The sequence below is a fragment of the Tiliqua scincoides genome, chromosome 2, assembly GCF_035046505.1.
Source record: "Tiliqua scincoides isolate rTilSci1 chromosome 2, rTilSci1.hap2, whole genome shotgun sequence".
Taxonomy (NCBI): domain Eukaryota; kingdom Metazoa; phylum Chordata; class Lepidosauria; order Squamata; family Scincidae; genus Tiliqua; species Tiliqua scincoides.
Window position 1 is genome coordinate 146,838,674 of NC_089822.1, and position 15,429 is coordinate 146,854,102.

Genomic DNA, 15,429 nt, shown 5'->3' on the forward strand with positions numbered 1-15,429 from the left:
AGTTGCTTTTACCGCTTCTATTAACTGTCAGACAGTTTTTCAAAAGTGTTTTAACTCTGAACAATAACATATATTAGTTTAACCAATCCATCAGACAATAGCTCAGTGCTGCCAATTTATTAAGTCCATGTTTGCATTTTAAGGATAATAGCAAGCTGAACTATTCCTCTTAAAAGGAAGTAATATGATATGAGTTGAGACCATTCTTTTCCTGCCTAGAGCTGGCATTGTGTCCAATCCTGGCTGCAAGCCATGTGAAGATGAGATGGGTTTTGTATGTCTCAGGGTGGATCCACTTGTGTGTATCAGGATACAACTAAAAGACCAAAAAAAACCAGTGAAAATCTAAAAAGGTTTAGGAGTTAATACACCTGAGCAATAAAACTGTTCCAAACAATACTTTTATATGGAAAAAATTCACACATTTACCTTCAAGACATTGCACAACACTGAACACGTAAATGTATGTATTGCGTTCACATCGTACTACTTGACATAGAAAGCTGCTTTATGCCAAGTCAGACCATCAATCTGTCTGTCTCAGTGTAGCCTACACAGACTAGCAGCAGCTCTCCTGGGTTTCACATGACAGTTCTTCCCACTTCCCAGCCCTATCTAGAGATCGAGGGATGGAAACTGGGGCCTTCTGCAGGCATAAGTGCTTTACCACCTGTTACATTATGCTCTACCAGCTGTTATGAGCTTCAGCCTCATCACTTGGCTACATTGCCTTCATGGTGACTTTTGGTCCAGTTTTAGCCATGTTTAATGACAGCAGGATGCTTGTCATCAGTTTGGAAACCACTGGGTTATTCTCCCTCCCAAAGGTATCTTTCAGGTATATAACAGCACAAGCCCATGCACGCCTAATCAGATGTAAGCCTCATTGAGTTAAATGGGTTGTTTTACTAGGAAAATATGTATAGGACTGCAGCCTAACTGCCCAATCCTATTCCCTGCCATACTGAAGCATGCTGCTGTGTTGTGCTGCATGCTTTGGGCAGGGGGTGATCAGGAGGCCTGCTAAAAGTGAGGGAAAATATTTTTCTCTTATTTCTGCATAGACCCCTGATGGCCTATAGACCTTCAGCTCTACACCAGCTATATAGCTAGCATAAATCAGAGGAGAGAAGGGGGATGGAACAGGCCAAAAAATGGGGGATAGGATCTGGCATTTACTGCAGAGATCTACCTCCTCCAGTCTACTCCCTACCGGTGCACAGAATGCCCCCATGTCAGCTTCCCTGCCCTAGTGTGGTCTATGTCACTGCAATGCTGCTGCCACTCTCCAGTGGCAGCTTGGCCAGGTCCAGCAGCAGTGTGCAATATGTGCCATTACAGGGCCTTTTGAGACAGCAGGAAAAGCATGCCATTTACTAATGGCCCTAGAAAGCCTAATGTTTTTAACTTGTATCCCACCTAGAGCTTTTCAACCCAGCTGTTGCCTCTTGGCCTGATTTCAGAGACTGTGGTCATATCTGAATTTGAGTTCTTGTGCAAAACAAACCATTGTGATTGTGTATTGTAGATACATGTTGTGCCCTCTTTATTCACCACTAGAGACAAGCACCACCGCCAAATGGGTACTATTGGGCTACTTATCCACAGGCCAGGCATACTAGAGATTCCGAATGAGTTAACTGATCACATTTGTAAATGAGTTCTCATTTCCTGCTTACCAGGTTATTTTGTCCCTTTAAATGATTGTCTTAGACTGATGATACAAAACACTGAGCAGTCCTTGCTTAATGTCATCAGGCTCAAGAAGTGGATAATTAATATTGAAAGGTGTGATTGCAGTCAAGTGGGATGGCTAATCAGCTACTGATTTCTCTCTAATGTCCTAGATTATTTAGAAATCTAATCTTCTATGGGGAGGTAGAGAAAGAGTCTGGGGATGGTGGAATTGTAGTAGAAACATGCTATCCCATTTCAAATATAAACATGGAGCAATTATGCCAGCAAACTGGTCTCCACATTATTCATTAAGCCATGTTCTCAAGCTATGACAAGGTTTTCTTTGGGAGCTGGTTTGACACTGCCAAGAACAGAGGCAAAAATGGCATTTCAATTCCTAATATACTGTGAAAGTCAAAAGGGCCTATGACTGGCATGAAGTTGCAGTCTACTCCAGAGTTAGAACATATAGAGGTTTATGATAAAGGAGGGACAGTAATGGATTTTGCCCAACACTGCACCCATGAAGCACATTCAGGCAATCCCTGTGCATTGCAAAATTAAGGACACAATCCTAACCAGGTCTACTCAGTTCTATTTTGTTCAATGGGGCTTACGCTCAGGAAAGTGTGGTTAGGACTGCAGCCTAAGTGGATTGACTCCATGAGATGTAATACACCAAACAAATGTGACAGCTTGTGGCAATGACATTAACAACTTCTGCCTCTAGTTGACATCAGTGCTGCTACTCTGAAGCAAATATGTTGACAATTATGGCTTAATTGTCCACGGGATAAAAGACAAGAGTCCTCATGTCTCTTCCATCAAATTAGATCAAACCTTTGGAGTGAAGGAGCTGTAACCATAGTGAATTTTGTATTTCTTTGACTTTTTCCACCCTGAAACCAATAGAACTTGGAACGTAAATTTTGTGGAAGTAAATCTAAAAATGGTGGCTGCTTCAGCTCAGGCAAACACTCTCTGGATTGCCAGGGGAGCAAGCCATAATGGTTCGGCCTCAGTCATCCATCTTTAAAATGGGGTTAACTGTGAACTGCCTCACTAAAGTGATCCATGGATGAATGAGGTAAACATTATGTAAAGTACTTGATACAATTCAAAGTGATCTAGAAAATGGTTTATGATCATGCCCTTCACAATGCAGTGATTTGCCCAAGATGATGATCAAAGTGTACCTGAACTGCAATGCCTCCTTTCTCTCTACGGGGCAGGTCATGAGTCAGACACGGCACTTCCACTGAGCTGAACACCTGCATTCTCTTTGTCTGCATCAACATCAGTATCTTGACAGTCATCCTGTAAGTCCTGGGAACTGCTCCTCTCGACAGCTCTGTCTGGCTTGCCTCCCACCTGGTCTGTCGAGATGGCCAACATTCCTCCACAAGCCCAGTGGGAAGGTGTTGGCCCATGTTGCTCAATGAGGATTAAAAGCCAACGTCTTTTGCCCCAAACAAAGATGCTTTATTTGTTTTGAATCTCTGAAGGATTACTTGTGTTTTGCTCTTAATTAACAAAAACAATCCCTTTCCCATGTTCTTTTAATTTTCTGTTCGGCCCTACCCTCTGTTTCCCAACCTGAGCCAGCCCCCCCCCATCTGCCTCCCAGAGAAGTCACTCAAGATGGATGACTTCATTTTTGTCATGATGGCCACATTGCTTGAGAAATCACAAAATATCTTCCTGCTCATTTGCTTTCTTTCTCTCTGTCTCTTTCTCTCTTGCAACACAGGGATCATATTCTGGGAGGCTGCATCCTTTGCAACGTCTGTTTGTTTTGGCTGTGAGGCCTAATGCCTCTGGGCTGGATGTTAGTCAAACTGACCTTTCCTGCTTTCTGAGTCAATGATCTTAGATCACTAAGTCAGGCACAAGATGTTGGAAATTAACCAGCATCTGGGGAATGACAGTGAAGAATACATTGGGGGACCAGATAGATTCTTCTTAATCTAAACAAGACTTTATGCTATTAAATGTGCTTGTGTGATTCTTTGCAACATGCTAAGAGTGTTTTTGGACATCACATTAATCTAAGTGTTCTGCAGTTATGCAAGGTCAATATGATAGCCACAACAATCCCATGCAGAGTTTAGTGTCACCATTCAACATTACTGGCCAATATCTGTACAAGAATTGTACCATCCTACCATTGTTAAGATGTGAGCGTCATAAAACATGTGTGGGCAACATCTGCCATATTTCCCCTTACCTCATGGGGACTACAAGTATGATATATGCCTGCATGGGTATTCCAGGGTACGAGTGACTATGGAGAAGACAAAGACCTACCAAAATATATAGCTGCCTTTAAAAAAAAAAATAGCCTCTATGTCTGAAAATAAGTCCTTTGTTTTCTGGGATGTTATCAAGAAATTCACCAAAAAGTAGAGACATTTGATTAGATATGAAGTAATTCTTGTGCAAATGAAATCTTGCATTGTGCAAGAGAAGGGGTGATTTTTCACTGATCCCCCACTTCCTTTTGCACCCCCCCCCCCCATTTGCTCCTGAGGGTTGGAGGACTTTCTGGGACAGGACAATATGTGCCTCAGCAAAAAGATGGATTGGCAGAAATCACCCTTGTGCGATAGATGTGCCTTTCATTTGTGCAAGAAATGAATAGGAGTACTTTGGTGGTGGAAAATTAATGCCATATTACTAGTAGGTTAAAAGGGCATTTCAAGTACAATTGCAAAAAAATAAAAATTAAAAATAAAGTCAATGTCCCTGACACATTCCAAAGATATTTTCTGCTCCTTTCACATAAGGCAAAATGTTTAATATCTAAGAGCAGCCTACCAACAAAATGTGCAATAATTCCATTCTTTCAGAATTAGTGATGCTATTAAGGATCATTGAATCTGAAGACAAAAAAACACGGAAAGGGCTTTTTAAAAAAAATTCGTGTTTTTCTAAAGCTTGAACTCAAATTGATATGCAAGTAGGAGGCCAAGGCGGTCAGATTTCCAATACAGATTACATCTATCATGCATTCATGCCCACTTTAGATCAAAGCAGTGAAATTAAGGGACCACATATCTCTCCTGCAGAATTCAATGAAACTGCAATGTTTTAAATAGTATGAGATGCTTTTGTTATATGGAGTTGTTCTAGATCAGGTGTGTCCAAAGTTTTTGGCAGGAGGGCTACATCATCTATCTGACACTGTGTCAGGGGCCGGGGAAAAAATTATTAATTTACATTTAAAATTTGAATAAATTTACATAAGTTTACATAAATGAATATATTAAAGATGAACTTGTATGTATGAATGAAGGTCTTGCACTAGCTCAAGGCCTATAAAAGGCCTTGCACAAAGCAAGGCTGGCCTTTCCTTTGCTGGCACCCCTGTTCTAGATGAAGCACCTGTTTGGGCACCCCTGTTCTAGATGAAGGGCAATTATTTAAAACAAAGGGTATGGCACCAAACCTTGAGAATTTTTGGAATTGTTTCATCAGTACAGTTCCATAAGATGTTAACAGCACTAGCAAACCAAGAACCATATTCCTGACATAATTTTATAGCATTCCTGATAACATCCTGTTGCCAGTTAGAGTAGTGAAAATTGGCCCTGCTTCCTTTATCCACATGATCCTGAAACAGTGTGGGAAAGAAGAAGCCATGCTACTGTCAAGTAAGTGTGAACCGGCCATTCGGGTGAGAAGGGCAACCCACTCCAATCTGCCATCAGATTGGCACTCTATGACTAAAGGTGAAATTCTATGCACATTGTCCTGGGAGTAAGCCCCATGGAACACAATGGGACTTCTGAGTAGATATGCATGGGATTGCTCTATGAGGCCAATTCGTACCCAGTTGACTACACCAGATACCATCAACTGACCTATGTGATTCTACTAAAGTGTACCGCAGGCAGAGAGCAGGTGCATGGCAGAAAAGTGCTTACATAAGGAAATTACTTGACTTATTCAAAGAAGCCAAATTGCGTGTTGCAGAGAAAAGCAAACATCTCAAGCCCATTGCCAATCAAAGGGAAAATTCCTTCCCAGTCCTAAATATGGTAATCCGGTAGACAAAGTTACAAAATCCAACCATAGAGAGCTTAAATGTTACATGCAAACAGGTATACCAAAAACCCAACAGGTGCTTTTTTTCAGTTGCTTTGCTTAAAAAAAAAATTCCTCGTGTATCCAGTTGTAAAGCTCTTATCACAAACAATCAATAGCAGCAAAGGTTATGCTGGTGAAAAATGTCTAACAGCCAATCCTATCCTGCACCAACTGGCCTGCACTGTATTAAGTGCAGAGTAGGGGGTGGCTCCAGTGCAACTCAGAGTACGGGGGTTTTATTCCCCTTACCCCATGTTGCACAGTAGCCACCTCAATGGCTAAATAGCTGGTGCAGATCCAAGCAGCCCAGTGTAATGCCAGGCTGCTTGGGAGGGAGGGTTAGGATTCGGCCTAAGTGCCGGAGGCTGGTCCCACCCCCGTCTTGGCCCTGTCCCCTCCCTGCTCCCAAAAGGCCTCTGTTGTGCCCTCTCACTACCCTCCCCAATCCCCCAGACTGGCATCCCCAGGCTGGCACATACTAACCTGTCACCTACTGGGATCTGGCACGGGAAGGCTGGTGCGCGTCCTCACACCAGCCTTCCCGACTCCTGAGTCATCACAGATGGGTCTTATGGCATGTTTGTGACACTCCCAGACTGGCTTGCGCCAACCTAGTGATGTCTTGGATTGCACTCTACTTCAAATCACTGCTTTTCTCTCCTTTTAAAATGTATTTTGCATCCGTAATATGCAATCCCAATCCATTAGATTTAGAGAAGAATCCATGGGAGTGCTTCACCCCTTCCACCACATCTCTGCACCAAATCACACTTCCAGGCCCACTTTCTACACAACAGATGTTAAACTCATTTCATGCAGAGGACCAAAGATAGCATTCATGGCACCTGCTGGGGGCTGGAAGTGACATCATTAAGCAGGAAGTGATGTAATTAAACAGATGATAGTCAGAAATAAGCACTTTGTACTCAGTAGAAACTCATTAGCTGCAAATGACAGAAGAGAAAATGTGCAAATTTTGTTCATATCTTTTCAAGATATGAGAGAACCCAATTATCATGCTGGGAGAGCCCAATTATAATGGGGGCCGGATAAATTGCTTCCAGGGCCCGTGGGCCTTATGTTTGACACTCCTGCTCTACACCAACATTTGGACTATTTCAAGGGAAATAGCAGTTGAGGCAGAGATGTAGTAAGAGGGAAAGAGTTAAGCAGTACCCTTCTCTCAGAAGCTCCCCTTCTCCAAAGCTCCTCTTCACAAAGTTACATTTTTCTTTAAAAATAAAATAAAAATCCCACTGAGGTCTGTCACTTTTTAATGTAACATTTAATTAGACCCTGAGACAGCCCAAGAGAAATGACATTGGGAAAACTCCTGCCTCCCAACACCATTGTAGATACCACGAAGTGCAAGATGAAGGCAAATCACAGAGAGAGACTTTCCCAAAGCACATCCTGGCATCCCTGCAAAGCCTCTTCTGAGGATAAGGGGAACCCCTCCCCCCGACTGGTGTGGGATATAGTGCAAGAAGTGGAACAGAAGAATGGAGCAGAAGGGAGCAAATATCCCTTGCCCAAATGGAGTTCCCACTTGTGCAAAAAGCCATGGAGGTTATAGTGGTGGGCTGCCACCACTGCATGTGGCGGTGGTCCTGCTAGTCCCAACACCAGGACACGTTTGTGACAGCCATAAAGTGCCTTATGCTGCCAGGACACTAGCTCTGGTGGTGTAAAGGCAGCTTAGGATTGGGCTGTCGCATACAAGCACACACACGTACAAATATCAGATATACAGTTCTCTTTTGAGTGAGGGCTAAATTGGACCCCCTGCCTCTGCCAATGGGCAGCCCAGGCTCCTGATGAGGATCCCACAGGTGATACAATATGCTTTCCAGGATTCCTTGCATACAACCCCTCCTCTGCTGCCTCTATCATATTGATGGGCATCTTGCTTCTTACATAGAACCACCAGTCACCAAGTCATCAAGGGTCCTATTTTCAGGCCCGGCCAGGACAATGTTCTATATTGACAGGGAATTGCTAGGAACAAAATAATAAGCCATTCTCAAGGAATATCATCATGAACCTGTCATAGGGAGAAAGGATCCAAATTCTTCCTTTGTTCCTTAACTGTGCTTTAGGCTTTTTGCTCTTCTAAAAAATAAAGGTAACACAATAGTTTCTTTCAGGCTCTGCCAAGCTCCTTCTCAAGCCCTCCCAGATAAGCTCTGGCAGGAAAGGTGACTGCCATCAATATTTTGGTGAATGTTAACTACCTGGGTAGCTTTGCAATGGGATAATCACAGCTACTTTGGGAGCCTGTTTTAAAACACTGCGAAAGGTCTCTCTCACCACCAGAGCCTTCTTGTCACACAAGTACTCACAAAAAAAGCAGCACTACTTCCCAATAACAGAACAAAGTCGATACATCTCCACATCAAGGTACGTGTTCACCTTTCTAAGTACATTTTCTGTTCCCATTTCATCCCGGGGGGGGGGGGTGGAATCTAAAAAGTCTTTGGGGGTAATGGAGTTTTTTTCTTCTACTATTGATTTTGAAAAGTGTTTAAAAAATCTTCTGCACGTGCCTGGAAATGGAGCCAACATACAAACACAAACAGTTTGAGACTAAAGAAAATGTACAAAGAACTTTAGCTGATGTAGAGCCCGTTGGGCAAAAAGGTGGGGTATAAATTAATAAAATAATAATAAAATAATAATAGAGCAGTGCCTTGGAACATGAACTGTGAACCATGAAGTTCCAAACCCACCAGATGACTCACCAGATGATCATGTCCATGATTGTCAATAATATCATGAGATGATCATGTCCATGATCAATAATAATGTCCATTATCATCATCATCATCATCATAGCTGCTTTTATGCATAGAAACATAGGAAGCCACCTTGATCCATCCGTCTCAGTACTGTAAACACTAAGGGGTAGCAGCTCTTCAGGGTTTCAGGCAGGGATTTTTCTCTCCACTCTACCTTCATGTCAGGGACTGAAACTGGGGTCTTCTGCATGCAATGCCTGTGTTCTACCATTGATCCCTGTTGGATGCTATGATAGCCTCTGTTTTCCTCCTCCCATCACCATGAGAAAAATCATGTTCGTGGTGTTAAATTTTTGCTATGAAGAGTGATTTTAAGATGAACGCGTGAGATTTAATAAGACTTCACATGCAGTAAGATCCTCCAGTATCCAAATCCCATTCTTGCCAAATTACTGTTGATCTGAAACTGACAGTGTGGACTCAAGTTAAGATAATCCTGTATTACTAGCAAACATCTGGTTATCCTAGTGTTTTGGATACCTCCCAAACGATCTGGATAAATGTGCAAGGGATCTATCTGCAGGGGATTCGTTACAAAGAAATCTCTTTCAACAGACGGTGCAGTGATAGACGGTTCAGTCTGGTTGCTGATTTGGGGTCCTCTCCTGTGCTTTCATTAGAATGAAATTGCTACACCTAGCAGACTGCAAGAGGGCAGATTCCATTCCCAAAACACATGTACAAATACTGTACTGTATATATGTATTTTTGCACCTATTCCTACTAGACATCATATAGCTCAGTGGAGGCATCTGTATATTTCTAAGAGTAAATGTTGCCAATTTGGGAGGAAGGGTCACAATCAGGTTTGAACTGTACTTGATTATTGAATAGGATGCTATTTCCAAGGGATAGACTATTTCATTTTTTCTTATCAGCTGTGTGTGTGAAAGTGCTCACACCTGCGCTTTCATCTTCTTCTAAAACACTAAAGGCTCAATTTAGACCTATTACAGGCACAGTGTTCCCCTCCTCCCATACTGTGCGCATGGGCACATGTACAGTCATCACACCAGGCTGTTACAAGGAATGGTAGGCCTGTGCAAACCTCCTCTATCCCCATAGCAGCTTGGCATACTGAATGATCATTTCCATGTACCTCAGTGGTAAGGGGAATAGGGTTATGCCATACAATGATCCCACTGCACATGTGGCTGGACCCACAGTAGGGCTAGATCGATCCCGGAGTATCAGTCTGTGACAGAACATGTATACAAACATATATATTTGCATACATATAGCTTGTATTCTGTAAGCATAGATGCTGATTCCCACTGGAAATCTCTGGGCAGGCTGACCTAGAATCATTGGCAGAGGGAAAGAGAAATCTCACTCTGATATACTCTATCAGGCCATGAGCTGACATGTTGTGTGATGGACAACAATTCATTTTTGGGTTAGTTTTGAACAAAGGGCTGAAATGACCTATTTTCTATTTATAAAATGGCCTATTTTATCATCAGTGTCTTGGACAATTTCTGTTTTCTGTTGTAAAAAAATTCCTTGCCATTTTGATGCCCCTCATGAGGTTGTCAGTCATTCCTACCAGTGAGGTACAAGCTCCCTTATATACAGTACAGTACACACACACAAAATGTATATGTGTGGGCTGGTGGTGGAGAGAATCAATCTGCGGACATATAAATATTTATTTATTGCATATACTTTAAAATATGCAAATGTGCATACATGTGAACACAGCTCTTCTCTGTGCATGCATAAATGTGCACATGCACATATAGCTACATACTTGAGAGATCCTTGTTTATTATGCAGTAGAGCAAAATTGAGATTTTTAAATAAATTTCCCCAGTGTAAATAAACTCCCCACCTTGAGCAAACTTCAAGCGATCCCAGAACAGATTTCTCTATTTTTCAAATAAATCATTGCTCCAAATGAGCATGGACCTGGCAGTTAGAATTTCCAAATGATTCAGTATTTGGGGCAGTGTTGGAAACAACTCAAACAAACAATTTTACAAGTTCCAGAAGTGAATACTTCCATGCTCCCCCCTCCTCTTTTTTTTAATTTGAAGAACTGGGAGGGAAGGGTAAGGGGGAGCTGTGCTCTTTGGCCCATAGGAAATCAATGACCCAGGGACATCTGCAAGCTATTAGGACACAGACTTCAGGTAGCTCAGAGGAACACGTGCTGTCCACATTACACCCTGCAAGTATATTTCCACAACTTTACTTCTCCAAATAAACAGTCTGGCTTGTCTGCATTAGCAAGGAGCTACACAAACAGGTAGAGAGAATGGCTGTTCTATTCTCTCTTCCAATTCAGATAGATTTCTTGTAAGCCATCGCTTGGCCATGTAATTTGAACTATTCCTTGGCAGTAATTTAAAACTAGCCTGGTTCCTAAACAGAATACGAAGAGTTTTAACTTACTGTCATGTATTTATCTGTATGCACTATGAAACATCATGTACCGTTTTCACAGCATGTTAGCTTTGACATGCATGTCATAATTAAACAGCTGCTTCCTAAAAGAAGAATTTGTTTTAAAAATCCACCACGAACAGTAGTAGTAGTAGTAGTAGTAGTAGTAGTAGTAGTAGTAGTAGTAGTAGAAGTTGTTGTTGTTGTTGTTGTTGTTGTTGTAATGGATCATAGTGGAACTTAAGTAAAACAGAATGCTTTGCCCCATTCTGACACGATCCAACTTTTTTTAAAATTAGAAATGTCTTGTTTTGTGTTGTGAACCTGTATACCATTCCACATTCTGAGAGACTAAAATCTCAATGCATGTGCTTTCCTATATGAATTGCCACTGAAAATACTGCAGTTTATATACTATTCTCAGATGGAACAAAAAGCAGAAAGCAAATAAAAAAACTTAACCTAGAGTTGTAAAATGAACTGAGCTAGTTAAAAAAAAAAAAAAAAGAGCAGAAAAACCCAAATCTGAACCAGCAAAAAAAAAAAAAAAGGGCAAAAATTAGGGGATAGAAATTGTAGCTTCAATGTTACCATTATATTCATTCTGTGTGTGAGTGATTTACTAAAAACACTAATGGCTTTTTACTGGCTGAAAGCATGAATAGCTTGGGCTGCAATCCTGCATACAGTTAGGATGATTAAATACCACTGAAGTCAATGACCCCAAACGAGAGAAAGTTAGTTGCATCTACATCTTGTTGAAATCAGTGGGCTTTAGGATAGTTCGACTAGCTTGTCCCAGTGACTTTCAACAGGACTTAGACATGGTTAACTTCCTTGGGTTGGATCATAGCCAATGGGATGTATGCAGTCTGACTGTGTGGCCTGAGACTATTCATTCAAATAAAAGGATTATTTTTAATTGGACTCTTTCTCTGTGAGAAGGCATTCTTGCTGTTCTTGCTGAAGGCTTGGCTGTAACCAATCTATATATACCTTTTGAGTCAGATATGGAAAGAATCCACTGGGAACTTCTTCTAGGCAAGCCCCACTGAAATGAATGGGGCTTGCAAAAGAACCCAAAAGAGGAGGTTCTCCAGGAACCATTCCCAAGGTTCTTCCAAGGAACTATTCCCAATTCAGAGTTCTGCAGTTTAGCCAGATTACTAAAGGCACTCCCATGGGAGTCTTCCCTTACTAAAACAGAAATGGAGGATCTATGCTTATTGCTCATTGTGAATGAGGAAGCCCTTGCACCTGGGATCTCCATGAATGTATTGAATCTCCACATACAGGAAAGCCACTGGATCAAACAAATTAGATTAGTTCTATAAGATTAATACTAAAAGCAAAAGGCACAATCCCCTTATACTTGATGACTTTTACATCTCACTGCTTTCATTGAAATAAATTGGATTAAAAGTGCTAAGCTTCAGTTGAATCATGCTCAGTAATATCAACAGTGGCACATTTTATGTTCTGAAGAAGATGTGCTGTCTTTGCGAGCTACCACCTTGATTGTGATGGACCCATAAATCGCCTCCAGAACAATTTCAGTGTCAACTGTATTGGTTATTTTTAAATTTATATTGCTTGCATGATTAAAAGTAAGAGGGTTTTACACATTCTACAGCCCCGCTTTTAAAGCATTGTTAAAAGCATAATTTTAAATTATGATTTTTTTCTGTAATATTACTCATTCACAGAGTGCTATTTTTTAAATGCTCTTTATTATATTTCATAAAGAGAAAGCACGGATTGGTGCATTTTAGCAAATGATTCTAGCCCATAATTTCATCCCAATCAAAAATCTGTTCAGAGGTGAATGATGCACAATGAATGATGAGCTAAACTTACTACAGAAGTGTCTCTTCAGAATCTTTTTAAGAGTTTGCTATTTGTGTTCAGCAGAAAGCATTGTCAGGATCCTTTTCAGTGGGGAGGCTTGAGTTTTGACTCTTGAAATCCTGATCAAGAAGAATCTCCTCTAAGGGAATTGCAGGGGGAGAGTAAGAGCCCAATCCTAGGCATGTCTACTCAGAAGCAAGTCTAATTAGAATCAATGGGGCTTACTCCCAGGAAAGTGTGGATAGGGTTGGGCTGTGATACTGCTATTCCCCATCAGCAGAACCAAGAACAAGCCAAGTATCAGCTTGAAGGTTAGGGAGAAAATAAAATAGTCAAGCAGGTTTTTGTAAGATAAAAAAGAACACTTTGATCAATAATTTTGCATTGGTGAAACATCACAGTTGTGAAACTATATAGGCACCTATATAGGCACTTTTAATGAACACGTGGGTTGTATGAATAGATTTAGCTTGAATACAACAAGAAACTAAATTTCTCTGGGGGAAATGTAAATGATGGCTGAGAGCATTAATGAATGCAGTTAACTGCGAATCTGCTATTATAAGCAATGTATATAATTTCTTGAATCAAGAAACGATTGGGAAAGTCCAAAAATCCAGAAAAACTTAGTGACAACTGGCTCCTATGGGAATGGGACTTTACCTGGATGCTTCATTTCCACTGATTTTAATGGCACTGAATCCCAGAATTCCTGATCAAAGAATGAATTTTATCTATCCCACTAAGGCTGCAATCCCATCCACGCTTACCTGGGACTAAGTCCCATTGACTAAAATGGGACTTACTTCTGAGCAGATATTCCTAAGATTGGGCTATTAGCCATTTAAAGATTTTATGGCACAAGTGCAGGTATGTGATAGTGTGCTGAATGCACAGTTAAACATGCCACAGAAACAAATTAGCAGCATCACCTTCCCATTTTTTAAAGAAACACCCCATTTTTTAAAGAAATCTACCCAGATTGTAAACAGAAATGGAACAAAAAAATCAGATGGATGGAGTGATAAACATTTGATCTGCATGATGAGCTACATCTTAAGTATTCGACATTCTCTCATTTGGTGTGTTTCAAAAAGTTCTTTGAAAAACACATACTGTACAGACTTATTTGAACGTCTGATTATTTTGCTGTTCTCAACATCCCTGAAGACATTTAGAGAATGGAAGCTTTCACTAGAGTCAGAAAGTGAGATATAAGAACTGTACTTGATGGTTCAAAAGCTCCAGATTTAGAGTTCTTCTTCCACAAACAGTGACAGAAGAAGCAAATTAGTTGTCTTACCCTGTGTTGCTTAGATTTGCTAGAAGCAGTGCATGAAAAACTTCTCCCTGGCTCTCCTTTCACTGTTCTACACAACATGTATACATCAAGCTTATTACCCTCCACTCTCCCCAATAAAGAATACAATATACCAATATATAACTAATATATAATACTTTGAATGCACTAGAAGCATCTAGTTTCCTAACAAATCCAGCTTCCTAAAAAATAAAGGGGTTCTTTATATTTTACTTTGTTGAGTATCTCAGCTCTATTCAATCTTTTCCCCAGAAGCAACCCTGAAGCTGTTATTGTGATGTCGGGGAAGGAGTAAAGTATTGTTTAGACACTTTCTAGTGTCCCTAATATCCTGCTACAAAATTTAGGCCTTAATTTTTTTTAAGGATCATTTTTTTCATCTTCATCATGATGTTCTCAAACCCTTTTATTGGATACAGCAAGTATAAAGAGGAAAGAACTTGCAGCAATTGATACTGTGCATTTAATAAATGTGCCCTTTAAGAAATAAAATGAGAATTGTGACTTTGGACTCCTGAGAGAGAGAGAGAGAGAGAGAGAGAGAGAGAGAGAGAGAGTCTTGCTCTCACTTCCTTTCACATAACAGCAGCTACAGCCTCACTAGTATCACAGTGACTTTGGATGCCCAAAACGTGTGCATAACGTCGGCAGTTTTGTACAGATTGCATGATGTGAGACAGAACAGGAGGCAGTACAGAGCTGTGGTTCTGTTGCAACAGCATCATCCAGCCACTTTAGATTCCCTTCAATTGCAGTGGAGAGAGTGAAGCCCATGCATAATTTTCCCACTGTGTTCCCTATTCAAAGTCCTACAATATTTTAATTATTTGTTTCCCCATCTCTGCACCTAAAATGTATATTACCCATTTGCTGTCACCCATTAGACATTAGTGTGCAGCAGTGGGAAAGGGGAAAGGATTTGAAGAAACTTCCAGGCACATGCACCACATTGGACAGAAAACAGAAGGTGACATCTAGATGCTGCAAGCTGTGAACCACAAGCCATTTAAACCAATTCAGTACCATTGACTTCAAACTGGTTACAACTTAGTTCAAAACTCCACCATCAAAATGGTGCATACACACACACAAGCAAATCTCACTGTGCTCAGTGGGGCTTACTCCTGAGTAACTATGTTTAGCATTGCAGCCTTGGCCACCCTAACTTGCCACACTAAAAAGAATGTCATGTCACTGCAAGGCCATTTTTCAATCATGCTGGAACTCAGTGGGCCTGAGGGTAATATCAACCCTAGCTGTTGTAAACATGACTTGTCAATTTCAAGGAAGCATTTAAGGTCCTTGAAAGAA